Consider the following 11,231-nt stretch of genomic DNA (forward strand, 5'->3'; position numbering starts at 1 on the left):
AAAAAAAAAAAAAAAAAAAAAAAAAAAAAAAAAAAAAAAGAAAAAAGAAATAAGATGAGAGAAATAGGTGACATACACAAAATAGGACAAAAGATAAGGATAAGATTATGAAAAATGGGACTAATTAGGTAAATATACATGCGGTTATTTTGTTGGGTTATACTTTCAGTATGATAATAATATTTTAATTTTATGCTTATATTTTATGACGTTATTATTCAAATTTTTAATTTAAAAAAATCACTGCACAACTCTCCACCAAAAATAAACAAAGTGTCTATTCCTACCCTGTTGAAACCTATTATGCCAATTTATCAGGATACAAGACTAAAATTAGGGGAAATGGAGGGTAGATTAAAAATAATCAGTCTAAAAATGACTCGGAAAAAACCCAAAGTAAGCAGGAAAGGGAATTTAGGACTAAGATGTTTTTAAGCTTTGCTTACAATAGTCACTCTGACAGAATGTCTGAAAAAATGACATACTACTTTTCTGCTATTTTTGTCCACAAAGAACTCAAAGTTAATCCCACAGCACCTGAATTTGATCCAAGAGTAAAGCTTCTGTTTAGCAGACCTGTGTCTCCCTCCACATTTTGCTGCCCTGGAAAAAAAATAATAATAATAAAAAAAATGCTTCTTGTGTCAGGAATACAGAAATCATGCTGGGTCATGAAACTAATTATGTTTTGTGATGCTGGAAATTCTCCATTTCTGTGTGAAGGGGCACTGCTTCATGATAGATGAATGTTGGAAAGGCAGTACATTGTGCTCTTTCATCTCTGTCACTGCATATTTATTCTAACTGCTCCTAAATTATTCATTTTCTTTAAGCAATCAATATTAATAATCTGATTTGCTCCTTGGCATTTTTAGTCACACTTCTGTTTAACTGACTGTAAATAAAGGTCACTTGGAGGCTTCCTGCTGCTGTTCTGAAGGTCCTTGCCTAATTAATTCCCAACACTTTTTTTTCCTGTGACTCTGATTAGCAGTTGCAATCAAGTTCAGCAATTAGCTGCCTCCTTGCACAGTGATTTGCTCACTCCACCTCCCTGTACAGAGAAACATTTGGTCTCTACTCTACAAAGACAAACAGAGGAATTTAAATGTATTTTTTTGTGTTCCATGACCATGCAGAACAGATCAGATTTGTCACTGCTTGCACATAACCTTTGCCCGTTTTCATCGTACTTACTAATCATCCATGATGCCCCCACCTGACACCATAAATGTAATGAATGGCCTCACCAACAACCTGCTTGTGATATGCCTAATCTCAGACTCTTGTATCAACAAACAGCTACGGCACATCAAATCTTTCTTGGTTATTTAAGAACTGCTATGGGTTTAACTTACATCAAATTACTTTTAAAAAAGGTGTTTGCTTCATATTTAATGTCTTTACCTGAGCCTGCTTGGAGCCTAGGGACAATCTGCGGCTTTAAACATACTCCTGATTATGCCTAATTTTAGTTCACAACAAGACACAGACCATACCTGTGACAGAGAAGGAGAAACAATAGTCTCAATGAACTCTTTTCATCCTAGAACCAAGGAAAAGTTGCTGGAAATTTCAGTATGATTTTAATTAAAAAGGTAGGCTCTCGTTGGAATCTATGTCTAATCAGTAACTGAAAGTGCCAAGAAAAGACGGTCTCCTACAGGTACGCTTCAGCAAATATGTATTTGAAAAACAAGGCGCAAGAGAGGAAGAATTACAGTAAATATTACAACAATAACATAAACATTCTTTACAGGCCTTTTGTCTCAGTCTCAGCGTTCTGTATTATTACTGCACCCTGGGTAACAACTTCCAAGCAGTACTGTTTAATCAAGTATTTCTGCAAAAAAAAATATTTTTTGTTTGTTTTTTTCAAGCTTGTTTAAAAATTAATTGATTTAAATTATTCTAATTAGAACAGTGATGTCATATGGATATTAATTCAGGCAGAATTGTTTCCATTGTCTGAGCAGAAAATAAGATGTGTGCACAAGAGAAATCCTTTTCTAGGTGAAGTCTGTTTCAACACATCCACATGTTCAGTGAATCTACAGACAGATTTTAAAAAAGAGATGATAGAACTGCACCTGTAAAAATTTTTGTCATATCAATCCACAGTGTTTTTTTAGTAGTATTATTATTATTTTATGCATTCCAGTCCTTTACAAGTAAGCAAACACCACCAGAATGGAATGAATATCTCTGAATACATCTTTAAGACATAGCCAGACTCTAAAGAAAGAAAACAGTGTGTCTAAACTCCCACATATGGGGAATAAGAATTTGAATTGTCACCTATCTTTCACAACTCACTACAAAATTGTCAGCATATTTCATTTTTGTCTTGGAGTTCTTCAAGCTTAGTGGAGTTTTATATTGGTGGGTTTAAGTGCCCTGAAAAACAAACAGATCAGAACTGGTTACTCTGGTAACCTGGTTACTCCGTACTTGCAATTTATTAAGCATAGTAAAGCAGTTACCTAAACAGCTCATATTGTCTACTCTAACACCTACAGAACCTCTCTTCTGACAGCAGCAAGCCAAAGCATGCATGACTGGAACAAGCAAATTTTCTTTTTCCTTTCTGTTCTGGCAAGTATGTTCATTTAATCTCACAGGGGATCTGTCAGCTTTCCCCAGTCCTAAAGCACTTTAGCACTCATTGAAAAGTGCTATAAGAGAAAGACAGCAAAGCTGACTGGTATTTGTGTGCAGAGACAGGCAACCAGGACACAGCTCAGTCAGTTTACCTCTTCAATGTGTACTGCACAAAATCAAGGCTGGAAGCAACAGTTAAATCACTTTTGTGCTTACCACTTAATGAACATAAATACACAAAATATGCCATTTGTTGACATGATGATATTGCTGTGAATCATTATATAAGACATATGGTGCTTTGAAATATAGGCACGTACACACAGCAAAGCACTTGTAGGGCTGTAAAACTTGCACGCTCAAAACCAGATCATTTTCAACTTTCCATGTTTGGTCTCATCCCATAAAGAACACCCCAACCAACAAAAAATACCCAAATACTAAACAAAAACAAAAAAAAACCAAAGCAAAACTGAGAAAACAAATCCAAAATGATGGAACTGAATTATGGTATTCAATAACAAGGAGTCTTTGCTTAAGAAAATATCAGTTAGCCAAAATTATTGTACAGAGTTAAAAATGTTTGAAAACCTACTATGATGAATTATTCTTCAAAATGCATGTGATGTACATGGCTTTCCTTCACCAGCTCTTTCCTGAAGTTATTCTGAAGTTACATGAACAGACAACATGAAAACTAGTTCTTGCTTCTTTAGGGTCTGTTGTACGAAATCATATATCCTTACTGTTTTCTGTATAGGACATAAAATATCCATCAGATTTTGAGCAAAGCACTCATGTTAGAGAAACATGCCATCTCTGTAACCTTGAAAAACAGATTTAGCTCCTCACAATTGTGTAATATCATTTATAATTACTCATTGGGGAGATATTATTTATGAAAGCCTTCCTGAATGTAATGCTTTGCAAACATGTAAAGGATTAAATAGATATTTGTTGCCTTGTGCTTGAGAGAACACAGCAAACTGTTCAGAGAGAACAGTTTGGCCCACAATTTGCTTCCTTCCTCTGAGCCTACTGTGCACAGCATTGGCTGAAGTTGAAGAAGAAGAGAAAAAGCAGAAGTGATAGGTGGTCTAAAAGACCATATCCTTTCTTTATCAACATAGCTGTTATTCAGGAGGATTGCTCACTGGCATGGCATTTGAAATCTTTACTCTCTATTGGGAGTTTGCATCCCGTTGAGACGTGAATTGACCCTTATTTTTATTCTCTGTGTGCCTTGAGGACAGTTTTAGACTATTTGTTGTGAATTTTTCAAAAACCTATTCTGCAACAGAACATTTTTACCTATCCTCTGATACTGTATGAAGTTTATGGAACAGATGGTGCAAGAGCTACAATCTACCTGCAGTTAATAAACATTTGTCCTTTCTGTTAAATCCTTGAGGTAGTTGGTTGTTGCCCTCTGTAGAAGCAATGGTAGTTCTGTGATATTTAGTATATTAGCCATGTGTGGAAAGAAAGGCCTTAAATATTGTATTTGAACGTGCTACATGGGAGATGCTGTCTCCCAAGATACCAGTTTAGTCTAACGATAGTGAACAGTAATAACCATTGCTTAACTGAAACAGCATTACCACAAATCTATCTAGCAACAAATAGACTAATAGTGGTTAAGCAGGTACTTTTAACATGGATGATATCTTAACAAATAAATTACAAAGTGAAGGTGAAAGAGGGTTTTTGTTGTTTTTGTTTAAAAGTTCTAGATTGTTTTGTTCTGGCAATGTTGATCAAGAGCAATTGAGCCCACGGACTGGTCTCATACCCACCTTGAAAATGAAATTAAGAAACTAATGACATAATCTGCAGACTGAAAAGTTTCAAAGTTTTTCCCACAGAAAAAAAAATTAAAAGGTTTCAAGAGAATAAATGCAAAAATCCTATGTTCTTTGACTCTCAGTAAGGTAGTAGGGATGCAAACTTGTCATTAAAATCCACTCCTTTATTGTCCTTGTGTATCCATGGATTATGAAAAATATACTGTAGTGTTCTGTGAAAGAATTTGTGGAACCGGTGCAATGTAATGGTGATAAAATGCATAGTTGTGAATGCAGTTAAATCTTTCATAGATGAACTTACTGCACCAGGACATTCTAACCTATTGTGTGAAGAGTAGTGCTAAAGTTACAGGAATATGACTTCTTCTGAAGAACACAGGAAACTAATTCTGCTCATAAAAGTTTCAGTGACTATACTAAGATGTCTCTGATTCATTCCTTTTGGAATAAATGCAGAAAATACACACAAAATCACAGTGTTGCAGAATCACAGAATTACAGAAAGTTTGAGTTTGGAAGAGACCTCTGGAGGTCCAATTCTCTTGCTGTAGTGGATCTACTAGGATGTTTTCCTGGGACTTTGTCCAGACAACTGTTGAATATCTCCAAGGATGGAGACTGCCACCTCTGTGGGCAACCTGTGCAGGTGCTCAGTCATCCTCATTGTGGTTAAATGTTTCCTGATGTTCAGGTGAAGTCTCCTGTGTTTCAAATTGTGCCCATTGTCTCTGGTTCTGTCCCTGTGGACCATCAGAAAGAACCTGGCTCCATTCTCTTGGAGTATGTAAATACACTGATGAGATTACCCTGAATATTTTTTTTCTGAGGTTGAACATTCACAACACACTCAGCCTTCCTTCCTAGGAGAGATGCTTCTGTTCTTTCATCATCTTCATGGCCCTTCACTCAGCTGTCTCCAGTGTGCGCACATATGTCTTATGCTGGGGATCCTAGCACTGCACACATGTAGCCTCACCGGGGTTCTGCAGAGGGGCAGGATCACCTCTCTCCACCAGCTGGCAATGCTCCTCCTGATGCTGCCCAGGATACAAAAACAGTCTTTACAACACAGCCACCCTGCTGGCCTGTGTTCAAAGTGGTGTCCACTGGGCCATTTTTTGCAAAGCTGTTTTCCAACCATGTGGCCCTCAACACATGCTGGTTCCTACAGTTGCTTCTCTCCAGGTGCAGGATTTTGCTCTTAGCCTTGTTGAGCTTCATGAGGCTCCTGTCAGTCCTTTTTTTTCAGCATATCAAGGCTGCTTGGATGGCAACACAACCCTGTGTTTTATCAGCCTCTCTTCCCAGTTTGTTTTATTATTCTTTAGTTGAAAACAGCCTGTCAGTTGAATTTTTGAAAGGACAAAGTATAGTGTGTTTTCTGCATATGAAGCCTTCAGGAACTGTGTGGAGATATCCAGATGTATATTAGCAGAAACCCTCCAATTCTTCCCTCACAGGGGGTATATGTACACAGTGCTGTTTGAACCCAGTCTTATCCAGTTCCAGGTAGCATTAGATCGTAAAGCACTTTAGTCAGTCAAAAGTATACCACAGTTCTCAGAGGAGATACAATAATGCTGAGATCACATCATCAGTGACACAGGGTCAGGTGTAGACAGTTGTAGGAAATATATCTAAGTGCAAGCAACTCCCTGATATAATATTAAAGGTACAGATGAGAGATGGGAAAGCTCAGCTGAAGGTCTGTTTTGCTCTTCCCATCCCACTGCTGTCAACTCTTACTTCTCTGTGGTATGTTAAATGTGCTGGCAGCTGGGATTACCCTGTTGACCCAGCTCTCTCTTCCTGGTGTTTTCATGAGATGCATGTTTATCAGACCCTGGCAAGTTCTGCTGTCTCAGGAATAAAAGGACAAGGAATAATCTCTGAAGCCTCATGACAGAGTAAAGCAAATGCAATGAAAAGCTGGCAAGAGGGAGGACTCTCATGACCTTTAAATAAAATGATCAAAAATAAAATGTATGCTTTAGAAGTGAGCCAATAAGAGGTAGTCATGATTCAGTGTGGAAGAAAAGATATTCAAGATGAATGTTCTACACCATATAAGATACCATTTGCATACATGACAAAAACATCATAAGGAATACTAGAAAAAAAGTTTAAGAGCATTTCTTAAATTCTGTAAAATTCTGTAGCCAACACATTAATGCTGATGACATTGATGTTGCTAGATTTTCTTGATTTCTGATGATAACTTTACAGTTCCAGAAACTGTATGTGCTGCAAAACAATACTTTTCCTGCTCAGTCTTAATTACTTCCTTCTGCTTTTCAATATCTAAATAGATCAAATTTCAGTCACAGACTCTAAGAAGGAAACATAAACTTGAAGAGCATGGAGAAAAACTGCATAGTTACTAAAGTAGACAATCTGTAAATGACAAGTTGACTCCAAAAGACTTCCCACGTTATCCTCAGTAGTGAGAGTGAAATTGTTCTCTAAATGTAGAATTTAGTCTATTCTTTGTGTGTTAATTTTACAAGAGATCATAAAAATGATGTGACAAATCCCTTCGGTTTTTTACAGTGGTATCCCACCTTACAGACCTATATGGCTATTTCTAAATCTTTGATACACCACTTCTAAAGAGAAATTGATAAACATTATTTTGGAAACATTCATTCAAAGATTCATATGGAGTTTTTGTTTAAAATTCTATTAGTTATGTGACAAATATTTTTCATTCTTTGCTCAATACATGAAAACTCTCTATTTTAATTCAACCATGACAGCAACTATAGAGGAGTCTCCCCAGTGACTGGCCACATAGGCTGCTGGTAGAACCAGAACCTTCCAGAAGGCCATCTTGTATGGTGAGAATTTGTTTGGTCCTCCCTGGAAAGAATCATGGCCAGTTCTCATTTTCCTGAATATTTTAAGCATGACAAATGAGGATTTTCACCTAGTTCTTATGCTTGATCAAGAATTCATTGCTTTTATATGTGTAAAAGTACTTAAACAAATTCAGTGTTTGTTTCATGAAGGCATAAATCATGTTTTCAACATCTGACTTCTCTGAAGATGCAACTGCCAAGCATCTTCAGTGCTGAGACCAGTGATTGTTGGCCATTAAAGATTCTTTTGTAGCTAGTGCATTTTATATGAATTTTAATAAGTATTTTCTTTTCTGTGTTGTAGATAGCTTAGTTCTTCAGCATGTGGGGTTTAGAGAGATAAATGGTAAAGTACTTTTCTTTCTACTCCTGTGAAGGAAACAACATTTTAAAAGTAGATGAGGTGTGAAGTTCTATTCCAGTGCTCTATATTCACTCTTGGCTTTCATCTACATAGGCAGTTTGGATTGTGCGAAAATATATAAACCCCATTGTGACAAGTGAGAACTACTGCAAATGCTTTTTAGCTTAAATATTTAAGTTAAAGCATTTGAAATCTGCTAAAGACAATCTGTATAAAAGGAGAAAAATATTCAGGGAAGTTCAAACTTTAAAGTTCAGAAAAACATGGAAAAGGTGGGCAGTCCAACTTGCTTAACCGTTACAGTCCATTTCCCTGTTTCAGAGACATCAATAGAAAGTAGGAAGAAAAGGTCAAACCCCATAGAAGCTGTTTCTTTTTTATGATCTTGGCTTTCAGAATGGTTGATTTTTTTTTTTTTTTAACTTGGTTGCAAAACCTTTTATATTTGGCTTTGTCTTTTTTTACTAAGCAGATGATAGTGGTGCTGTCTCCTTCAGTGGTCTACAAGAGGGATGTTGTAGGTCCTGCGATTCACTCACAGCTTCTAATTTTCATGTTTCATCCATCCCATTCATAGTAATTTCAATTCCCATGATAACAAGAGGCCAACCAACATGATCGTCCTCCTCTATGATAAATCAGTGGCCATTCTCCTGACCATTTCTTGGAGAATCAGTAATGACATTAATAGTTGCAGGAAGTAAGAAAGGCTCATGCTGTCTCTTTTGTCCTAATGGTTCCTGTATTTCTTTCTTTACCTATAACCCTCCATTTGAATGCTGATTCTTCAACTCAAACTTATGCCCTCCAAAACATCTGAAAATAAACAACATTTTTTATTTAGTGTTTTATTTTCATTCTGTGCTCAGTTCACATTTTGATTTTCATTTTTTATTTCACTGACCATGCAAGTAGTCTTGAACCTATAATCTCTTACAAACTACATTAAAAAAAATTGTCATCTTTTTCTCTCACTCTGACTTTTTTTATAACCCAAGGATGAAGCTAGTGTTCCCTCCAAAAAAAGACAATAATGATCTCATTAACTTTCTGACTATGCCTATCCTGAACACAAGACTTCTTACCAACTTTTTCACTCCCCGCTTTCAATTTACATATCTAATTTTTGCCTTCAAAATGGTGTTCCCCCAACTTGCACTGCTTGACCTTGTCTCCCTCTCTCATTCCCTTGTACATCCCATCTGTTCAGCATATTCCTCACTCACTCAGGTCTCTTTGCAAGCCCGAGCTCTCTTCTTTTTCAGATCATTTAACAAAATATTTTGCTCTGAAATCTTTCATTTTCAATAGGTTTTTCTAACAATGTAAAGATAGATGAATTTCAAAAAGAAGTACAGTCCATGAAAGAGCAAGCTATAGAGATGATTTAATGCCTTAACTCTTTTCCTTTTCATGGTACCTTTTCCCCTTCTGTTTTTATATGTGTCTCTAACCAGTGTAGTATTTATTCATTTTTCCAACACATATCCTGCACATCATCACTTCCTCATAAAAATTTTATACTTCACGTATATAGTACAGATCAATTAATTGGCATGATTCTCCATTTAGTCTGTAGATCATATTGATTTTTTTCCATGTTGTTTAATTTAGAAGAAAAAAAGTGAATAATCCTTGACACATTTTTCTAGTAGGTAAATCTCAGCTCCCAAAGCTTATATTTATTTGCACACTAATATATATTCTGTAGATTTAAAGAAGAGTGTTCTAATAGGATTAGAATTGACTTGTTTTTTGGGACACTACAGCTGTACTAATTTGTGTGAGCAGGGGGTTCAACTAAAGAATAGGTCATTTGGACAGATTGTCCTTGTTCTCCAGTGTTCCTTGACTTCTGAAGACAATCCCTGGGGATGGAATAAAGCCTTTTGCATGGGAAACAAACTAGTAGGGGAATCTGAGGAGCATGGAGTGGGGAAGAACTAAAGAGTAAAGGAAAAATAAAAAAGACATTTCCACCACCATCTCTTAGGGTAAAATGACCTTTTCAAAGTGCAATCCGAAGTGAAAAGAGAAAAATATACAAATATTACTTTCTACAAGAGTTTTTACAGAGTTTTATACAAATCTATATCAAAACCCCTGTATTTCTTAGTAGCACAGTATGTTTTGTAAGTCCTTTTTTTAGTCTGCACAAATCTTTTTGAGATTATATATTACTCTCCAGGAAGTGTCTTTCACTTTCTCAGCCTTTGAGTAACGTCTTTGCTATAAACTTACTATGAAGTGAAATGCTTCTGTCCAATTCTCACAGTTTCTAAGTGTGCAAACCTTCTGGAATGTACACCTGAAAGTCTTCTCCACAATTTGTTTTCATATTATGACAGAAAAAAAATAATAAACATTAAAACCTACTACTTTTTAATGAAATTGTTTTGGCTTTCATTTTCCTTGTGAAATTGCAATTAGCTATAGCTATATTTAGGACTTTGGATTCTGGTTCTTAGTCCCATTTTTAAGTTAATTTCTAGAAAGCAAAATGGATTAGAGTGATTTGCATACATCACTTTTTGATAAAATTTATATCCACATAAATATATACACACACAGAGACATTTATGAAATTAATTATAAGCATAGAATTACTTTAAAACTATTCTTATCTGTGGTAAGATTCATAGTAATTTTCTTCCCTTATTAAAATACTGAGAGTACTATAGTTTATTTTTACCAATAAGTCTACGAGTAAACAGCAATTTAACTGTTTTCCTAATTTAGCCACTTCTGTAGTTCAGTCTGAAACAACTTAAATGAACGGTGGTCATTTAGAGACACTTCAGTTTTGATGTGGGAAAAAAAAAAAAAACTACATGGACTTAAATGTAGTGATATACAGACTTTTACAGTCATTAATATGTCTTAGATTATTTTATTTAAACCTTGTCTAGTGGCAAAACTCCTGCCTGTCCAACAGGTTAGACAGGCTTTGTGTTGGGAAAAAAACCCAAACAGCTTTTCTTAACACAGCCAAGTCATTGACATAGAAAAAAAGGAAATCTGGTCTTCAACCATTTGCTTTATGGGATCTCATAGCAAATTCCCAGGCTTGTGTAAATAAACCAACAGGCAGTAACACTGTTCAATTTTGGAGGAATATACTAGTTGTTCAAGTTCACAGAGCTGGTAAAAATGTAGGGAGAAGCTCCAGTGCTAACAGAATGGGAAGCCCAGCTCCCAGCTTCTGGCAAAGCACAGCCAAACCACACAGTGAAAGGCCACCCTCTCCCCAGTGTGGAGAGAGGGCACACAGGATGCACAGGTGAACAGAGGTAGGCAGTCACTGTAGCCAAAGAGAAGAAGGAAGGGAAATTGTGGAAGTGGGAATCTGTGAAGCCTACAAAACCTACAGGAAGCTGTGGGAGTACGTTCATGAGCACTGCTGTGGATTTGTTTAAATGCCTGGTCACTTGGATGAGCATCTGAACTATCTGGATAACCCTCAAACCCTTGACTACTGATCTGAGCTATGTCTGTTGACTTTTGTCCACAGCCTATGTTTCTTCTATGGAGAGCTGGCAACACATGAACTGACAACAGAGCAGGCTGTCTCTGGCCTTCACATTAACACATCCTGTGCTTTGG

The sequence above is a fragment of the Empidonax traillii genome, unplaced genomic scaffold (genome assembly GCF_003031625.1).
Source record: "Empidonax traillii isolate 1590-97213 ecotype Southwest subspecies unplaced genomic scaffold, ASM303162v1 scaffold3:size4013460, whole genome shotgun sequence".
NCBI lineage: Eukaryota > Metazoa > Chordata > Aves > Passeriformes > Tyrannidae > Empidonax > Empidonax traillii.